This window comes from Mauremys reevesii, linkage group 12, assembly GCF_016161935.1.
Source record: "Mauremys reevesii isolate NIE-2019 linkage group 12, ASM1616193v1, whole genome shotgun sequence".
Classification (NCBI taxonomy): Eukaryota; Metazoa; Chordata; order Testudines; family Geoemydidae; genus Mauremys; species Mauremys reevesii.
In genome coordinates this window covers 44,915,788-44,933,516 of record NC_052634.1, presented here as the reverse complement: position 1 = coordinate 44,933,516, position 17,729 = coordinate 44,915,788, and the positions used below count along the sequence as shown (strand labels likewise).

Below are 17,729 nucleotides of genomic sequence, written 5' to 3'. Positions count from 1 at the left end.
GTTTTGCCTTTTGTGCCTGTCACCGTATGTGTACCAGATGCCGCTGATAGAGGCGGTCCAGCAGCGCTACACAGCAGCATGCTTTTGCTTTTGCATGATAGCAGAGATAGTTACCAGCCATATTGTACCATCTACCACACCATAAATTGGTAATAAGATGGGCATGGCTACCAATCCTTTTGCGCTACACCATTTGCTGCTGTCATAAGTGCCCCTGGCTGCTCTTAACCAAGGGTGCAAAAGCCAAAATTGGGAATGACTCCTTGAGTCAATTTCTCCTTTTTGGTATCTAAAAATAGAATCAGTCCTGCCTAGAATATGGGCAAGTGTATTAGAGAACCACTGTATCAGAGAACCAGAGAGCCCAGCTGCTCTGTGTCAGATCCTGCATAGATTATGAGCTGTATGCTATTCACAGGGGGTGCTCCTGCAACAACCCCACCTGTTCATTCCATTCTTCCCCAGCATTCCTGGGCTACCATAGCAGTGTCCCCCCACTTGTGTGATGAAGTAATAAAGAATGCAGGAATAAAACACAGTGACTTGTTAATGAGAAATGAGTGGAAGGCAGCCTCCAGTTGCTATGATAGTCCAGATAGGACATTAAGGAGTGTGGAGGAGAGGAGCCCAGCATCCTGCTGCTAGTCCAGGGGCAATTTAATCTTTTCTTTACACATGAAGGGTGGGGGCTGATGAAGCTCAGCCCCCTGTTGCTATAATGATGATGGTTATCAGCCATATTGTACCATCTACCAGGAAAAAATAGGGCCAGGCACCCTTGATTGACCTAACGGATGGTAGTCTGCATGGTTACCAGTCCTTTCGCACTGCCCCATATGCCAATAGGCTGATGATGACCATGGATATCAATCCGATTGTACCACCAACCATCCATAGCATGGGGGGAGCAAGGATGTTGGTGTTGAGAGCTGCACCATCGCGTCTATCTGCAGCATTCAGTAAAGACACGGTGACATGTAAAAGAGTCAAGAGAGGATTGTTTTCCCTTTCACTTCTGGGGGTGGGGGGTGGTGCGTAAATTGCCTAGCTATGCCCTGACCCACCGCGGACACTGTTTTTGACCCTAGAAGCATTTGGAGCTCAGCCAGGAATGCAAATGCTTTTCGGAGACAGCAGGAACTGTGGGATACCTTGCGTCCTCAGTCCCCCCTCCCTCCATGAGCGTCCATTTGATTCTTTGGGTTTCCGTTACGCTCGTCACGCAGCAGAGTGCTGAGTCTCTGCTATGCCGTCTGTCTGGAGATTTTTTAAAAATACTTAGGACCAGGCGTAACATTACAGTACTTCCCCTAATTAGATGCAGGAGTCTCCGAGCAAGATCACCCTGAGGACGGTCACTGAAGGAGTTAGAGAGCACATGCTGCGTGAAAGCCAGCACAAACTAGGGGACTATGCAGCCGGGCTCGGGGAGGCAATGCTCCCTGAGTAGCTCATGAAAGCCTCGTGCGGAAAAGTGTGCTACCACGGAGCACCCAATAAGGCAGCTCTCCCCAGGAGCCTCCTGCAGAGGCTTTTAGATTACCTCCAGGAGAGCTTCGTGGAGATCTCCCAGGAGGATTTCTGTTCTAGCCCCATATATAGAGAGACCTTGTTTTCACATACTTCAGATTCCTGTTATATTAAGAATAAAAGTTTACATGGTTAAAGCACTTACCGAGTGATCCTTCCCCTGATTCAGGGTCCGGGTTAATGGCCGGGGACGGTTGGTAGGGGATCTCCGTGACGGTGATGAATAGATCCTGGCTGTCGGGGAAACCAGCATTGTAAGCGCTGTCGCCTGCCTCGTCCTCCACAAACCCTTCCTCATCTTCCCCGTCCGCGAACATCGCCGAGGAACTGTCCGTCGACACTGTCCCATCGTCAGAGTCCATGGTCACTGGTGGGGCAGTGGTGGCAGGCTCCGTAGCGTCCATTTGCCGCTTTGATTTGTTGGTAGCCTTGTCTGGGGTCCTTGATTTTCCCGCGGCGCTGCGTTGCATCCCAGCTGTATCCTCTGTCTCTCATGGCTTTGGAGACCTTCTCGTAGGTCTTTGCATTCCATTTTTTGGAGCGCAGCTCCGAAAGCACAGACTCCTCGCCCCACACACCGATCAGATCCAAGAGTTCCCGGTCAGTCTATGCTGGGTCCCTCTTTCTATTCAGAGATTACATGAACTCCTCTGCTGGAGAGCTCTGCATCGCTACCGGTGCTGCTGAGCTCGCCCCGATGTCCACCCACGAAATGAGATTCTAACTGTCCAGACAGGAAAAGGAATTCAAATTTTCCCAGGACTTTTCCTGTGTGGCTGGTCAGAGCATCCGAGCTCGGACTGCTGTCCAGAGCGTCAACAGAGTGGTGCAGTGTGGGATAGCTCCCGGAGCTAGTAAGTTCGATTTGCATCCACACCTAGCCTAATTCGACATAGCCATGTCGAATTTAGCGCTACTCCCCTCGTCGGGGTGGAGTACCGAAGTCGAACTAAAGAGCCCTCTAGGTCGAATTAAATGGCTTCCTGGTGTGGACGGGTGCACGGTTAATTCGAATTAACGCTGCTAAATTCGAATTAAAGTCCAAGTGTAGACCAGGCCCAAGATAGCACAGAGACAATGGACACTGCTTGACTCACATGGTAACAAAGGAGCTTCCTAGCAAGTTGGAAGAAACTATGAAAGAGGGGAAGAGACATCATGACTTGGCCTCTCTCCCCCACAACTCAGCAGGTGGAAACACACCTGGAGGACAAAGACTGAACTGATTCAGAAATCAGAAGAGAATAATAACAATAATACTTGCAAACCAAAGTCCCCAAACAGACTAGTATTAATTTTTCAGCAGAAAATTTTCAGTTTGGGGAATTTTGTTTTCTCAGTCAGAACTTGCCAAGGGAAGCAGGGAGAAAATGTTTGAGTTGCCTCCTTCAGAACAGCTTGGCCTAGACACTAGCTCTGGTTCACTGCTCTGGCCTTGCTCAGGTTGAGGGTATTTTAATAATTTGGCCAGGTCCCAGGGTGTTTGGGGGAGAAGATGAGGATGTTACCTCTTGAGATAAAAACTAAGAAATACAGCACCAGAGAATTTCTTTTTTAAAGAAATCTGGGATTTAGACATTTTATTTAAAGCAAGGGAGTTCTGAGTTTCTGAGAAGGTTTTGTTTGCAAGAAGCAACATTGTTTGATCTGTCATTGTTCCAAAGGGGAGATGGTTGTCTACAAAGGAGGGGTGAAAACTAAACGCACCCGATGAGGATGGGATTCGAACCCATGCATGCAGAGCACAATGGATTAGCAGTCCATCACCTTAACCACTCGGCCACCTCATCTGAGCTGTTAGAAAAAGGACAGAAGGAGAAATCTAAGGCCAGCAGAGCTAGGGACAATAAGGCCTTTTTAAATACTAAGTGGAAGCAGGGGCTGAATGAGCTCCCCCCCTCACATCTAGTGAGGAGCTGGGGGAAAGACTTCAGGAACAGACCGTGTTTGCACAGACACACCTACTCTGCCTAGCTATGCAGCATGATGGGGCCGCTTTCCCAAAATGACCAGTTTCGGCTGGTGGTGGGTTACAAATCACTTTAGGATTGAATGGAATGAAATGTTATTATCCTTCCTGCATGAGTGAAGGGCAGCAGAACATACCTAGACCGTCCTGATGGAGGGGTCGGTGGGTGAGAAATAGCTTTTATTGGACTTCATAGAAGTGATTGAGAACATCACCCTAAACCAGTGGTCCCCAAACATTTCACTCTGTGACCTCTTAGCCATGGCTGTGGCCCCTCGGAAGTCACAGTTGAGAACATGGGCTGGGAGTGGGGCTGTTGCTTGCTGGGGAGAGGGGTGCAGACAGGGGTAAGGGGGTCGAGGCCGAGCTGGGAGCCAGAGGCCCAGGCTGAGGGTGGGGTTGGGGTTGGGGACAAGCTGGGGCAGAGTGGGGCTGAGCGCTGCTCCCTCCATGGGGGCTGGCTCAGGCCCTGAGGTGCCCCCATGAATGTGCCTCTGTGTCCCCCTAGGAGTCATGCCCCACATTTTGGGGACCACTGAACCCTACTCACTAAGCAGGGGCTAGTGATGCCAAAGCCCAGGGAAAGGGAGAACAAGCGCGGGGCCCCTAGCACTGGAGCCATGTGAAGGGGCTGCAGGAGAGGGGCAATGGCTGGTGGCCCAGGGAGTTAAGGGCAAAGGGGGCACAGGAGGGGCAGGAGTTAGGGGTGAAGGAGGTGCAAGGGCTGGGAGTGCAGGAGCTAGCGGTAAAGGGAGTGGGGATCGTCCAGGGGCCATGGGGAAGTGCCAAAGTACAAGCTTTGCCAAGGGCACCATTTTCCCTAATGCTGGTCTGAGCAAACAATTGGAAATGACCCTTCAGTGAGACCAGAACCATAGTGTAGAAAAGCCCCTTTGTTAAGTGGTGGTGGCTGAGGGCTTAGGGAGATGGATTAGAAAACAACAGGCATCTTTCTGTGGAGGTTTGATTCTTGCCTGCTAGGCAAGGCTGGTGTGTGGTGTCTCCATGGCTGTACTTTCAGTGTCTGATCTGCCACAGGGAGCCAAGTCTAGACATATTCAGAGGCTCTATGCCAGGGTTTCTCAAACTTCCTTTCACTGCAACCTCCTTCTGCCAAAAAAAACTTACTACATGGCCCTGGAAAGAGGGACCAAGCCCCTCCACACTGGGCAGAGGCAGGGGAGACAAAGCCTGAGCCCTGCCCCAGTGAGGGGAGGGCAAAACCAGAGCTTGAGGGATTCAGCCCTGGGTGGTGGGGCTCAGACATTTGGCTTCAGCCCCAGGCCCCAACAAGTCTAATGCCAGCCCTGGCGACCCCATTAAAACAGGGTTATGACCCACTTTGGGGTCCTGACCCACAGCTTGAGAGCCACTGCTCTATGCTGGTGGGAGAGAGTTTTCCTGGGGGTGTAGTTAATCCACTTCCCAAGAGGTGGCAGCTATGTCAGTGGGAGAAGCTATATCGGTGGGTGCGCAAGCTGTGGTGTTTACCACATTTAAGAAGTTTAATCAAACCCCATTTTTAAAACCTCCTGTGGTCTGGTAATGGCAAAGGAGCTCGAGGAAGCAGGGTCCGTCCTGAAAAGTCCTGGAGATCACAATTCGATACTCTTGCTGTCATGGGGGCATAGCTCAGTGGTAGAGTGCCTGACTGCTGGTCAAGTGGTCCTTAGTTCAAACCCCTGTGTTGTTTTATAACCTTCTTTCCTTTTTCAAAAAAAAGGAAAACATTTTCATTTCCATTCTCCATTCTGTTCAGGAGCTCCAATATACGGGGGTGCTTGATATGAATGTAAAACTCAACATTTTGCTGTCCAAATGCATAAAAACCTAGCAAAGCTGTCCATCAGCTGAAATCAGTTCCAATCCTCTAAGTGTCTAGTTTATGTTTTCATCAATTAAACAAAGCTGTCATATGAATGTACATTTGCAGATCCCTCTCCTCCAGGAGCTGTGCTGTGCAGAAGAACAAGAGCCACATCCAGCTGCAGTTCAGGAATCTGATGACCAAAGAGCCACCAAATGTTCTGAGGGCTGGAGAAAAATGCCTTCTAGTGAGCTATTGAATGAGCTCAATCTGTTTCGCTTATCAAAAGAAGATTGAAAGGTGACTTCATTGAAGTGTTGAAGGGCCTTAATGGAGAGAAAATATTGGATATGAAAGGGCTCTTTAATCAAGCAGAGAAAGGCATAACAAGACCCAATGGCTGGAAGGTGAAAAGAGACAAATTCATATTACAAATAAGGCACAAATATTCAACAGCCAGGATGATTCACCACAGGAACAAGTTACCAAGGAAAGTGGTGGATTCACCATCTCCTGATGTCATTCAATGAAGACTAGATGACTTTCTGGAATGTGTTTGCCCCAAAAGTAGCTCTTGTGTCATACAGGAGGCCTGTGATATGCAGGGGGTCAGATTAGATGCTCTAATGGTCTCTTCTGGCCCTAAAGTTGACTAATTTCTGAAAAACTGAGTGTAGCATTGGGAGCAGCGTCTGATGTTTTCCTGTCTAGCCGGCTTGCTTCCTAGAATGAACGCTCCTTGAATGGCGTGATCCATAGGGAGTAGCTCAAACCTCCAAAGTGCCTGGCCAGGGGCAGGACATTAGCACAGCAAGGGAGGTGTGGCAGTGACATCACAAAGACTTTTGCAGGACCTCAGACTATTGGTCGAAGGTGGTGAGGAGGTGGTGACCTCACAGAGAGATGCTGACATCAGCCAGGCAGCATGGGTGGCAAGTTTGTAGAAATTTTGGTGGTGCCCAGAACCCATGCCCCCCCAAACTCTGCCCCACCCTAAGGCTCTGGGTGGGGTTTCGAGGAAGTATGAGGTGCAGGTCCTGGGCTGGGGGTAGGGGCATAGGAAGAGGTGAGGGTGCAGGCTCTGGGTGGTTTTTTGGGTGGTGGGTGCTGGCGCCGGGCTGGGGCTGGGGGTGGGTGGGCTGGCGGGGGTGCGGGGTGCAGGCCTTGGGACGGAGTTTGGGTGCCGGCTCGGGTCGGGGGGGGGGGGAGGCGGAAGGGGGAGGTGGTGCATGCTCTGGGAGGGAGTTTGGGGATAGGAGGGAATGCAGGGGTGAGGGCTGTGGGCCTGAGGATGAGGGGTTCATGCTGTGGGGGGTCTCAGGGCTGGGGCAGAGGATCTGGGTGCCGGGGGATGAGGGCTCTGGCTGGGGCTGAGGATTAGGTTGTGGGGATGAGGGCTCGGCTGGGGCTGAGGATTAGGGTGTGGGGATGAGGGCTCTGGCTGGGGATGAGGATTAGGGTGCAGGGGATGAGGGCTCTGGCTGGGGCAGAGGATTAGGGTGCAGGGGGGATGAGGGCTCTGTCTGGGGATGAGGATTAGGGTGTGGAGGATGAGGGCTCTGGCTGGGGTGAGGATTAGGGTGCGGGGGGATGAGGGCTCTGGCTGGGGCTGAGGGTATGGAGGGTATGAGGGCTCTGGCTGGGGCTGAGGATTAGGGTGCAGGGGGGATGAGGGCTCTGGCTGGGGCAGAGGATTAGGGTGTGGGGGGATGAGGGCTCTGGCTGGGGCTGAGGATTAGGGTGCGGGGGGATGAGAGCTCTGGCTGGGGCAGAGGATTAGGGTGCAGGGGATGAGGGCTCTGGCTGGGGCTGAGGATTTGGGTGCTGGGGGGATGAGGGCTCTGGCTGGGGTGAGGATTAGGGTGCAGGGGATGAGGGCTCTGGCTGGGGCTGAGGGTACGGAGGGATGAGGGCTCTGGCTGGGGCAGAGGATTAGGGTGCAGGGGATGAGGGCTCTGGCTGGGGCTGAGGGTGTGGGGATGAGGGCTCTGGCTGGGGCTGAGGATTAGGGTGCAGGGGATGAGGGCTCTGGCTGGGGCAGAGGATTAGGGTGCAGGGGGGATGAGGGCTCTGGCTGGGGCTGAGGGTGTGGGGGGATGAGGGCTCTGGCTGGGGCAGAGGATTAGGGTGCAGGGGGATGATGGCAAAGGCAGGGGCAGAGGAATAGGGTGCAGGGGATGAGGGCTCTGGCTGGGGATGAGGATTAGGGTGTGGAGGATGAGGGCTCTGGCTGGGGTGAGGATTAGGGTGCAGGGGATGAGGGCTCTGGCTGGGGCTGAGGGTACGGAGGATGCGGGCTCTGGCTGGGGCAGAGGATTAGGGTGCAGGCGGGATGAGGGCTCTGGCTGGGGCAGAGGATTAGGGTGTGGAGGGGATGAGGGCTCTGGCTGGGGTGAGGATTATGGTGCAGGGGGGATGAGGGCTCTGGCTGGGGCTGAGGGTATGGAGGGGATGAGGGCTCTGGCTGGGGCAGAGGATTAGGGTGCAGGGGGGATGAGGGCTCTGGCTGGGGCAGAGGATTAGGGTGTGGAGGGGATGAGGGCTCTGGCTGGGGCTGAGGATTAGGGTGCAGGGGGGATGAGGGCTCTGGCTGGGGCTGAGGGTATGGAGGGTATGAGGGCTCTGGCTGGGGCTGAGGATTAGGGTGCAGGGGGGGTGAGGGCTCTGACGGGCTGAGGAGTAGGGGGTGGGGGGAAGAGGGCTCTGGCTGGGGCTGAGGATGAGGGTGCGGGGATGTGGGCTCTGGCTGGGGCAGAGGATTAGGGTGCAGGGGGGATGAGGGCTCTGGCTGGGGCAGAGGATTAGGGTGTGGAGGGGATGAGGGCTCTGGCTGGGGTGAGGATTAGGGTGCAGGGGGGATGAGGGCTCTGGCTGGGGCAGAGGATTAGGGTGCAGGGGGGATGAGGGCTCTGGCTGGGGATGAGGATTAGGGTGTGGAGGATGAGGGCTCTGGCTGGGGTGAGGATTAGGGTGCGGGGATGAGGGCTCGGGCTGGGGCTGAGGGTCCTGTGGGGTTGCGGGCTCTGGCTGGGGCAGTGGTTTTGGGGGCTGGGGGGTTGTGGGCTGGGGGTGGGGCAGTGTATTAGGGTGTGGGGGGATGAGGGCTCTGGCTGGGGATGAGGATTAGGGTGCAGGGGGGATGAGGGCTCTGGCTGGGGCTGAGGATTAGGGTGTGGGGATGAGGGCTCTGGCTGGGGCTGAGGATTAGGGTGCGGGGAGGAGGGCGCGGGCTGGGGCAGCGGATTAGGGTGCAGGGGATGAGGGCTCTGGCTGGGGATGAGGATTAGGGTGTGGAGGATGAGGGCTCTGGCTGGGGTGAGGATTAGGGTGCAGGGGATGAGGGCTCTGGCTGGGGCTGAGGGTACGGAGGATGAGGGCTCTGGCTGGGGCAGAGGATTAGGGTGCAGGCGGGATGAGGGCTCTGGCTGGGGCAGAGGATTAGGGTGCAGGGGGGATGAGAGCTCTGGCTGGGGCAGAGGATAAGGGTGTGGAGGATGAGGGCTCTGGCTGGGTTGAGGATTATGGTGCAGGGGATGAGGGCTCTGGCTGGGGCTGAGGGTATGGAGGGGATGAGGGCTCTGGCTGGGGCAGAGGATTAGGGTGCAGGGGGGATGAGGGCTCTGGCTGGGGATGAGAATTAGGGTGCGGGGGGATGAGGGCTCTGGCTGGGGCAGAGGATTAGGGTGTGGAGGGGATGAGGGCTCTGGCTGGGGATGAGGATTAGGGTGTGGAGGGGATGAGGGCTCTGGCTGGGGGGAGGATTAGGGTGCAGGGGGGATGAGGGCTCTGCCTGGGGCTGAGGGTACGGAGGATGAGGGCTCTGGCTGGGGCAGAGGATTAGGGTGCAGGGGGATGAGGGCTCTGGCTGGGGTGAGGATTATGGTGCAGGAGGGATGAGGGCTCTGGCTGGGGCTGAGGGTTTGGGCTGTTGGAGAGGCTCAGGGTAAGGGCAGCCTGCCTCGCCATTAGTGCGGGCAGGCACTAGGACCCTGGGGCAGCAGACAGCAGTTCTCTGGCAGCACAGAGCAGGCAGGGGAGGGGGGCGCGCTGCTTTCTGTCAGGCAGGGAGGTGATGCGGAGCGGGCGGCGGGGATACGTGCGAGGGGTGGCAGGTGGGGCTGGGACCTGCTCCAGGCAGGGTCGCGGCAGCGGGGAGATGTGGGGGCCGGGGCCCGATCCAGGCAGGGCCGGGGGAGACCCAGCTCCAACTGTTGCTGGAGCAGGGCACCCGGCCCTGAATATTCCTGGAGCCCGGGCACCTGCACAGATATAACCTGCCGCCCATGTGCGGAGCGGGCAGGACCCATGTGGGCGGGGTGGAGACACACGTGGGGCAGACACGCTCCTGCCTGGAGGGCCCGGGCCCGGCTGCCTGGTTCGCCCCTTGCCTGAGCTGCAGGAGGGACCTGGAGCGCGGCTCGGCTGCAGAGCTCAGAGCCCAGGCTGGGCCCAGGAGCGAGGGGATGGGGGAGCTGGGGGTGTATCGGGGGTTGGAGCCAAGAGTTGGGTGGAAATGGGGCTGTGCCACTGCCGCCTGGCGGTGGGGGGGGGGGGAGCCTCTGGCTTTTTTTTTTGGGCTCCGCCCTCCGCGTCCCGATATTTCATCTTTGACATCTGGTCACCCCAGCCTGATGTGAATGAGGATGTCTGGACCAAGGGGGCAGAGACTGGCCTTTGCTAGAGAAACCACTGTCAAGTTTGATCCAATTAGGACAAGCAGCAAATAAGAACAACCTCAGGTCTCAGTAACTGCTACAGGTAGCAAAGTCCTACAGGGAGCAGTTTCTGGCACTACACCTGCCCAGCTCTGCTCCCTGGCTCTTCTCAGGCTCCTGCTCTCTCCTTAGCTCTGCCCCACTCTGTCCCAGGCAGTTCCAGCTCCCACGGAGGATGGGACCCCCTGGGCTGGTGACTCCCTCATTACACTGCCTGGCCTGTCAGTGCGGCCAACTTGGAGCTTTGGCCTCTCCCCATTGCCCCTGGGGACTGTCAGTCTCAGGGTCCTGATTTCCCATTGGTCCTTCCCCCTTCTATTGGGACTGGGAACTAGCCAACCAAAACCCCACTAAGCTTTAGTAAGGGGCCAACAGTCCCTTACATGAGCCGGCCCCATGAGGGTCACTGATGGCCAGAGAAGGCAGCATAAGCTGGTCCCAGGGTGTAACAGGCAGCACTCAGGACTCTGAATCCTGCAATCTGAGTTCAAATCTCAGTGTGACCTTGTGTTGGGTTGTGGTGAAGCCCTGGAGCTCCCAGTGCTCAACTTCCCTGTCTCCAGTTGTGCAAGAGCTGGTTTTTCCCCTCCTGCTGGGTGACTCACACCTCCTAGAGCCAGGTCTCTGGCTGGGATGGCTACAATGGGTTGGGGCTCTAGAACTTGCTTCCCTGATGGTTGGGATTCTTGCTGCTTCACCTGATGCCCACAAGTTTGGCCCTGGTGGTTCCAGCCACACTTTTCCTGGGGCCCACATGGCACTTGCAGAAAGGAGGGTCAGGGCTGGGATTGATAGTCAGGGCTTGGCAGGAGGAGGAAGAGCCCCAGGCTGGAGCCCCACACACCTTCCCTCCTCCTCTGGGCACCTAGAGCAGAGGCGGCCCAGCTCTGTCTGCTGGACACCTCGGCAGAGTAGGTGAGTTCATGTAAATACAGTCTGGTCCCAAAGCCTCCCCCCAGCCCTGGCTCATCACTAGCTGTCAGGGAGAGTCATTCACACCTTGCTTCCAAATCATCGTTTGAAATTCTGAGGTTGGCCAACATTGCGAAGCCAATGCACCGACATTGTCAGCAAACAGAACAGCTGGGTGAGGAACCCGGCTTTGTCCAGACTTTTCAAACCTATTTTACTTTCTCAGGTACAAGTATTTTTCATACGTTGGATCTGCTTTTAAAGTGAGTGTTAACGTTTCAATTTCCATTCAGATTTGCAACCAATGACAACATTGGCAGCGCTGCAAGTAACTACCTGACCACTGGGGTGGGGTTTGGGGAAATTCGGGGGAGGGGTGCACAGCCCCCTGGCTGGGGGGCGTATAGGGAATGCCGGTTTCACTGAATTGAGTCTCCTACTGCAACACCTAAGCAGGTTACATCAGAGAGGAGCTGCACTGTCTAGGCAGTGGGATGCCTGTGCCTTTAAGAGCCCAGCCCTGGGAAGCCCATGCTGAGAGGTGCTGCCTGTGGGAGGGGAAATAGAAAAGCCCCTCTGCTCCCCCCACTCTGTTTTTGCAAACACTGGAGTCTCAGCCCCCCAGGGTAACTGTTACCCCTCTGCCCCTGCCTGTGCCGGGGTTTAACCCTCTGGCAGCGCCTCCCCCTGGCTGAACTCCGGCTTCTTCCCCCCTCCCTGACTTTGCCCTTCAGCCCCTCTCCTAACTCTGCCTCCAGCTGCTTGACCCCCCCCCCGACCAGTCAATTTCCACCCCCTGCTCAGACCCTGGCCACCCCCCTCCTCTGATTTGCCCCCCTTTCCCCTCTTTAATCCTTGTAAAAAGTAGCGGGGGCTGGGTCCCATTCTCTGGAGGCAGGGCTGGGCGCCTGGCCCCTGCCTGCCCAATGCTCAAAGCGCCCCACGATCTTGCGGATGTTTGCCGAGTGCTGCAGGGGCACCTGCAGGAGAGAGACGCGGTTAGGAGGTGATGCAGCCAAGGGTGCCTCAGCCAACACTGAGATGCAGCCACCTCTGGGGTGGGTTGCACAAGTCAGCAAATGAATTTGAACAGGAAATGCACTGAAAGAACCGAGGCAGCGCAGGAGGTGGAGAAAACCAGAAAAAGCAGGAGCCCTGGATCCCAGCCCTGCCCCTCCCTCACTCTACCCCCTAACCCCCACTTCCCTCCCAGAGTTGGGGGGAGAACCCAGAAGTCCTGGTCCCCAGCCTTGCCCACCCCCATATTCCATCCACCAGCTGTCCCCCCAATTGCAGGGCAGCGCCACGGGGCACACCAGGGCCTGCTTATATGCACAGGACGGGCAACACCAGTGCCCCGGGGGAGAGATGATGCTAAGGGAGAAGCAGGCAGCAGACACCCCATGACAGAGAAAGAAGTTCCAAGGGGTACTGTGCTGCAAGGAGAGAGGGGGGTTGGCAGGGAATGGGAGGATCTCCCCTCACAGCGGGTGCATCTGTCTCCCCAGCAATTCCTCCCCAGCCCTACCCCGGCCCAGGCTAATCCCGGCCCAGCTACCAGGGTTACATTTGGCCTGGATTCCCCAGCTGCTGCTGGAGGGGTGTGGGGCTGGGGGGCATTAGCCTCTACTCCCCCTTCCCCCGACACAGCTGCATGGAACCGACGAAAGGAGCCCGCAGCACTGCTGCCTAGAGGAAACTGAGGCACCAGCCAGTGACAGACACATCATGGCTCTCCTCATCCTCATCCTCTTTTCCATATACAACCTGGGGGGGGGGATTCAGGGCAGTTGCATAGTTAACCTGTGGAACTCCTTGCCAGAGGCTGTTGTGAAGGCCAAGAGTATAATAAGGGTCAAAAAAAGAACTAGATAAATGAACAGAGGACAGGTCCATCAGTGGCTATTAGCCAGGGTGGGCAGGGATGGTGCCTGTAGCCTCTGTTTGCCAGAAGCTGGGAATGGGTGGCAGGGGATGGATCACTTGCTGATTCCCTGCTCTGTTCATTCCCTCTGGGGCCCCTGGCACTGGCCGCTGGCAGAAGACAGGAGGATATTGGGCTAGATGGACTTTGCATCTGACCCAGTCTGGCTGTTCTTATGTCTCCCTTTGCGCAGCAGCGACACCCAGTGGCCAATCAGGGTAACACATGTTTCCCTTGGAGCAGCAGTGACACCTCGTGGGCATTCAGAGTAATGCACAGAAGGTGACACCCAGTGACCAGCAGGGGTGGCCTCAGCCTCTTCTCGTTTGGTGGGGGACTGAGGTGGGCTAGACAAAAAAAATTGGGGGGGCTGTGCTCCCCATCACTTGGCCCCACCCTTCACGGGGGCCATGCCGCCCATGCCTCTGCTCCTTCTCACTTAAAGGCCAGGGGTTAGAGCAATACAACCTTTATTAAAATAAAATAGTAAACAGGGTTTACTTTAAATAATCTAAAGCTGTCCAAATTTTAGTATTAAATCCAAAGTTCTTAAAGATCCCATCAATAACCAAAGCCATTCAGGGTGCAGTAGAGGGCTCAACGGTAGGGCAGAGAATTGGGCTGTGAGGGCTCTGGAACAAGGCCAGGAAAAAGAGAATTGAGGCATGCAGGGCCGTCCTTAGGATTTATGGTGCCCTAGGTGAGATTATGAAACTGGTGCCCCTGTGCCTGATCTGCTCTTAGCAACACAAATATAAGCATACAGTATTGGAAAACTTGCCACATTCACGTTATTAAAACCAGTTTAACTTAACTAAGCACACTGTAATGCTGATGCACTAGCGCTAAAGAAGTATCCCTATAGAAAAAATTCTGATTTGACAGAATGATGCAAATAATATAATTTTTTTAATTTTGTCAAAATTTTATTGGAAATTTATATGAAGAGGTATTGAAACAAAGATTTGTTTTTAATTAAAAGCAATCTTTCTGGCTTTTTTGGCTGCAAAATCAGTTTAATAAGCTGGGTCTCCAAACAGTGGGAAAATATAACCCTAGTTTTACTGCTAGGTAAAGCACAAAGTGACCAAAATGAAGTCAGCACAGAATCATCTCATCTAGATTAAGGTCGCACAGAAATGTTACAGAAGTCCTATTGTGCCTTATTTTGTTTGGAAAGACATTAGCAATAGCAGCACATTCACATGATAAAATACATGATAAATCACTGCCTCTAAAGTTCCATCAAAAACTGACATTTTCACAGCTCTAGCATGATCTGCTGTACAGATTCTTCACAAGGAAGTGTCCCTGGCCTTTTTAACTCATATTAACTATGTATTTACTTTATGAAAGTTGGAGAAAACATTGTGAAAACATAAAACATTGGCTGCCCAACTTCTGGGCTGGCAAAGGCTATACTGACTCACAGGATAAAAAAAAAAAGCTGGAGAATCTTAGTACAACATATGGTCAGTCTATACCAGGGGTCGGCAACCTTTCAGAAGTGGTGTGCCAAGTTCACTGTAATTTAAGGTTTCTCGTGCCAGTAATACACTTTAACGTTTGTAGAAGGTCTCTCTCTCTATGTCTATATTATATAAATAAACTATTGTTATTATCTGAGGTCCTGGCCACCGGTCCTGCTCAGGCCACTGCCAGCTGAGTAAATGAAACCCCAGACTGGCAGCAGGCTGAGTGGGACTGGTGGCTGGAACCCTAGACAAGGATCCCAGGCCCTGCTCAGCCCGCTGCTGGTCTGGGGTTCTGACCACCAACTCCTGCCAGCCAGGATCCCGGCCACCAACCCCCCTCAGCCCGCTACCAGCCTGGGATTCTGCTCACCCAGGCTGGCAGGAGGCAGAGTAGGGCTGGCAGCTGGGCTCCTGACTGGCAAGGGGCCGGCAGCCGGAACCCCAGAGTAGCAGTCGTCTGAGTGCTGCCGGCACCCCAGACTGGCAGCAGACTGAGCCACTCAACCCTCCACCGGCCCTGCTCAGCCAGCCACCAGCCCACTCAGCCCGCTGCCGGCTGAGTGAATGGAACCCCAGGCTGACAGCAGGTTGAGTGGTTCTGCCAGCCTGCTCAGCCCGCTGCCAGCCTGGGGTTCCTTGGGGGTCCCCAGGCCAGCAGCAGGTGCTGAGTGGGGCCGACGGCCGGTATCTCAGCTGGCAATAGGGCAGCAGCCGGAACCCCAGAGCAGTGATGGGCTGAGCCACTCAGCCTGCCGCTGCGTACCATCAAACATCAGCTCACCTGCCACCTTTGGCATGTGTGCCATAGGTTGCCGACCCCTGCTTTATACGCTAGTAAGGAGATGAGCATATTACAGTTGTTGGAGGGCTCTTATCAGGAGTAACAGGCTATAGGAAAGTCAGTCAACATTTTTTGTTTCTCTGATGAAAACTGGCCCACTCCCTGCCTCAAACCAAACCTGTCATTAATAATTGTCAACAACTTAATTTTCTGTTTTTGGCTAAGAGATTGACTTTTTTTTTTTTAAATATTGAAATTGGATTCAGGATTGTTAGCAAGAATTTTTGGCAAACAAAGTTGTTAAATGACAATCTAAATGGCAACACAGTACTGCTTTCATACTGCTGGTCCAACAGCTGCAGTAGACCCCAAAATCCACCTCTTGGGGTGCAGAGTGGCAACAACAGCAGCAAACCCTCAGGTCCAATCACACGCCAATGGGCACCACCACCAGCCTTACGGACCATAGTGAAGTTAGCACAGCATCTGATCTCAGGGACAGGTCACCCATGGAGCCACAGCAGCTCATCCTGCCCTGTACAGCTCCCCCCGGATGAGGTGGATCGGTGGCAGCTGCCAGCCCGGGGGAGACACGCTCCCCAGCTAGGTTGACCAGATCCAGATGTCCTGATTTTATAGGGCCAGTCCCGATATTTGGGGCTTTGTCTTATATAGGCACCAATTACCCCCACCCAGAGTGACCAGACAGCAAGTGTGAAAAATCAGGACAGGGGGTGGGGGTAAAAGGAGCCTATATAAGAAAAAGACCCCAAAATTGGGACTGGCCCTATAAAATAGGGATATCTGCTCACCCTATCCCAACCCCCTGTCCTGAGTTTTCACACATCTGGCTAACCCCAGCCCAGCCCCCTGTGACATTCCAATCCTGCTCACTGCCCAGGAAGTGAGTTACTTTCACTTTCATTCCTCAGCAGGCAGGGAGCCAGCCTCCTCCCCCCACCTACCCCCCAGCACCTCACCCAACCCATCCCTGATGGAGGGGAGGGAGGAGAGAGAGAGGGATGCTTCTGGGGGGGAGGGAGAAAGGAGGGGGTGCTCCATGGGGCAGGGTGAGAGAAGAATGGATGTTATGGGGGACAACAGAGGATACTGGTTCCAGAGCCGCAGGGCCTGCCTCACCTCACCTCAGCCGGGGGGAAAGAGTCACACTCACAGGTGAGCTCCCTCCCCAACCCCTCCCCAGAGACCCCAGCAGCCAATCCCCTCCCTCAGACTGTGCTGCATTCGGCTCTCTCTAGGACCCAGCAGCCCTGCTCTTACATGCTCCACTGCTTCCCGTCTGTCCAGGCTCCCAGCAGAGCAGTGCCCCCACACCTAGTGGTGCCCTAGGCAGCTGGCTATGGGTAAGGACGGCCCTGGACACATAAGAGAGAGATCAGGCTAGAGCAGAAAATGGTTAGGGGTGGGGGTGGAGAATTTGAAATGTAAGGAGAAGAAAAATCTTTCTTCTGCTCCCTCTCATCAGAGCATCTAAAAACCAGGTGAGAAATACCTCTCCCCCACTGCAACATCAACTCTGGTGGGCTTGGGCTGAGGAAGGAACTTCTCTCCCCAGCAGCTCCAGCTCACCTGGGCTAGGCCATGGACATCTGCCCCCACAGATCTGGTGTGCCTGGCCTGGGACAGGGGAGGGGCTCCTCTCCTCTCCATTGGGGACATGGCGGGATGAGAGATGTGATAGGCCTTTACGGGAAATCATTATTTGCCTGATTCATGTGCCAGTCCTAGTCCTTGCTGACCAAACAAACAGTATCCTGCATGCTGATGCCAGTTTGGAGGGTCTGGGAGCACTCTCCTACCAGGAAGTGGAAGGTAAATGTAAATCTGTAGCCTTTGCCAGCTGAGGACTGTCTGATAGCGAAACTCACTATCCCATCCACCAGCTGCAGTTCTTGGCCTTGAAATGGGCCATCATTGAGAAATTTCGAGACTACTTGACTGGTGCTCAGTTTCAGGTATGCACAGAGAACAATCCACTGACTTATGTGTTAACAAGGGCTAAGCTGGATGCTACAGGGCAGAGATGGGTGGCTACTTTTGCTAGCCATAACTTCAGCATTCAATACCAATGAGCTGGTATAATAGGGATTGTGATTTATCAGGACCACCAACTCTTGGCTGTGGCGAGGATGTAAGCAGCGTCAGAATGAACTCTACCCTGCCATCTGTTGGTGATGTGTTGTAAAGGCTTTCGTTGCTGATGTGCATGGTCACACCCACCCCGCATTGCATGATGGGGTGCTTGTCCAAATGGTGATTTTGGCTGCTGTGGGATTCCCAAACACTTTCTTAATAGGGCAGGAGTAATGAAGTGTAGTAATCCCGGTCATATGAATCAAAAACAGTAGAACGGTACTTAGCAGTTCATGATTTCGGGACTCACATGAACCTACATAAAAATCGTTAGACAAGGGACATGGGGTCCAAAGAATAGCAATTTAAGAGAGATTGAAAATGTATGTGTTTAACATCCTGAGATTCTGTTGAACTCTCTAAATACACATTTTATGGTTTTCTTCGCTCTTTAGTTGAAAAATAGAATTAATTATTATTCCACTACAAATAGTGTGTTAAAGCATACACTTAAAAATCTTA

General features: G+C 54.2%; 1 non-coding gene and 1 pseudogene across 1 annotated transcript; one reads left to right on the top strand and one right to left on the bottom strand.

Moving 5' to 3' along the window:
- Positions 1 to 17,729, top strand: part of LOC120375436 — a 648,226-nt pseudogene that overhangs the window by 95,832 nt on the left and 534,665 nt on the right.
- TRNAS-GCU lies at positions 3,239 to 3,320 on the bottom strand. Its single transcript has one exon. It is a non-coding gene; the product is annotated as a tRNA-Ser (tRNA).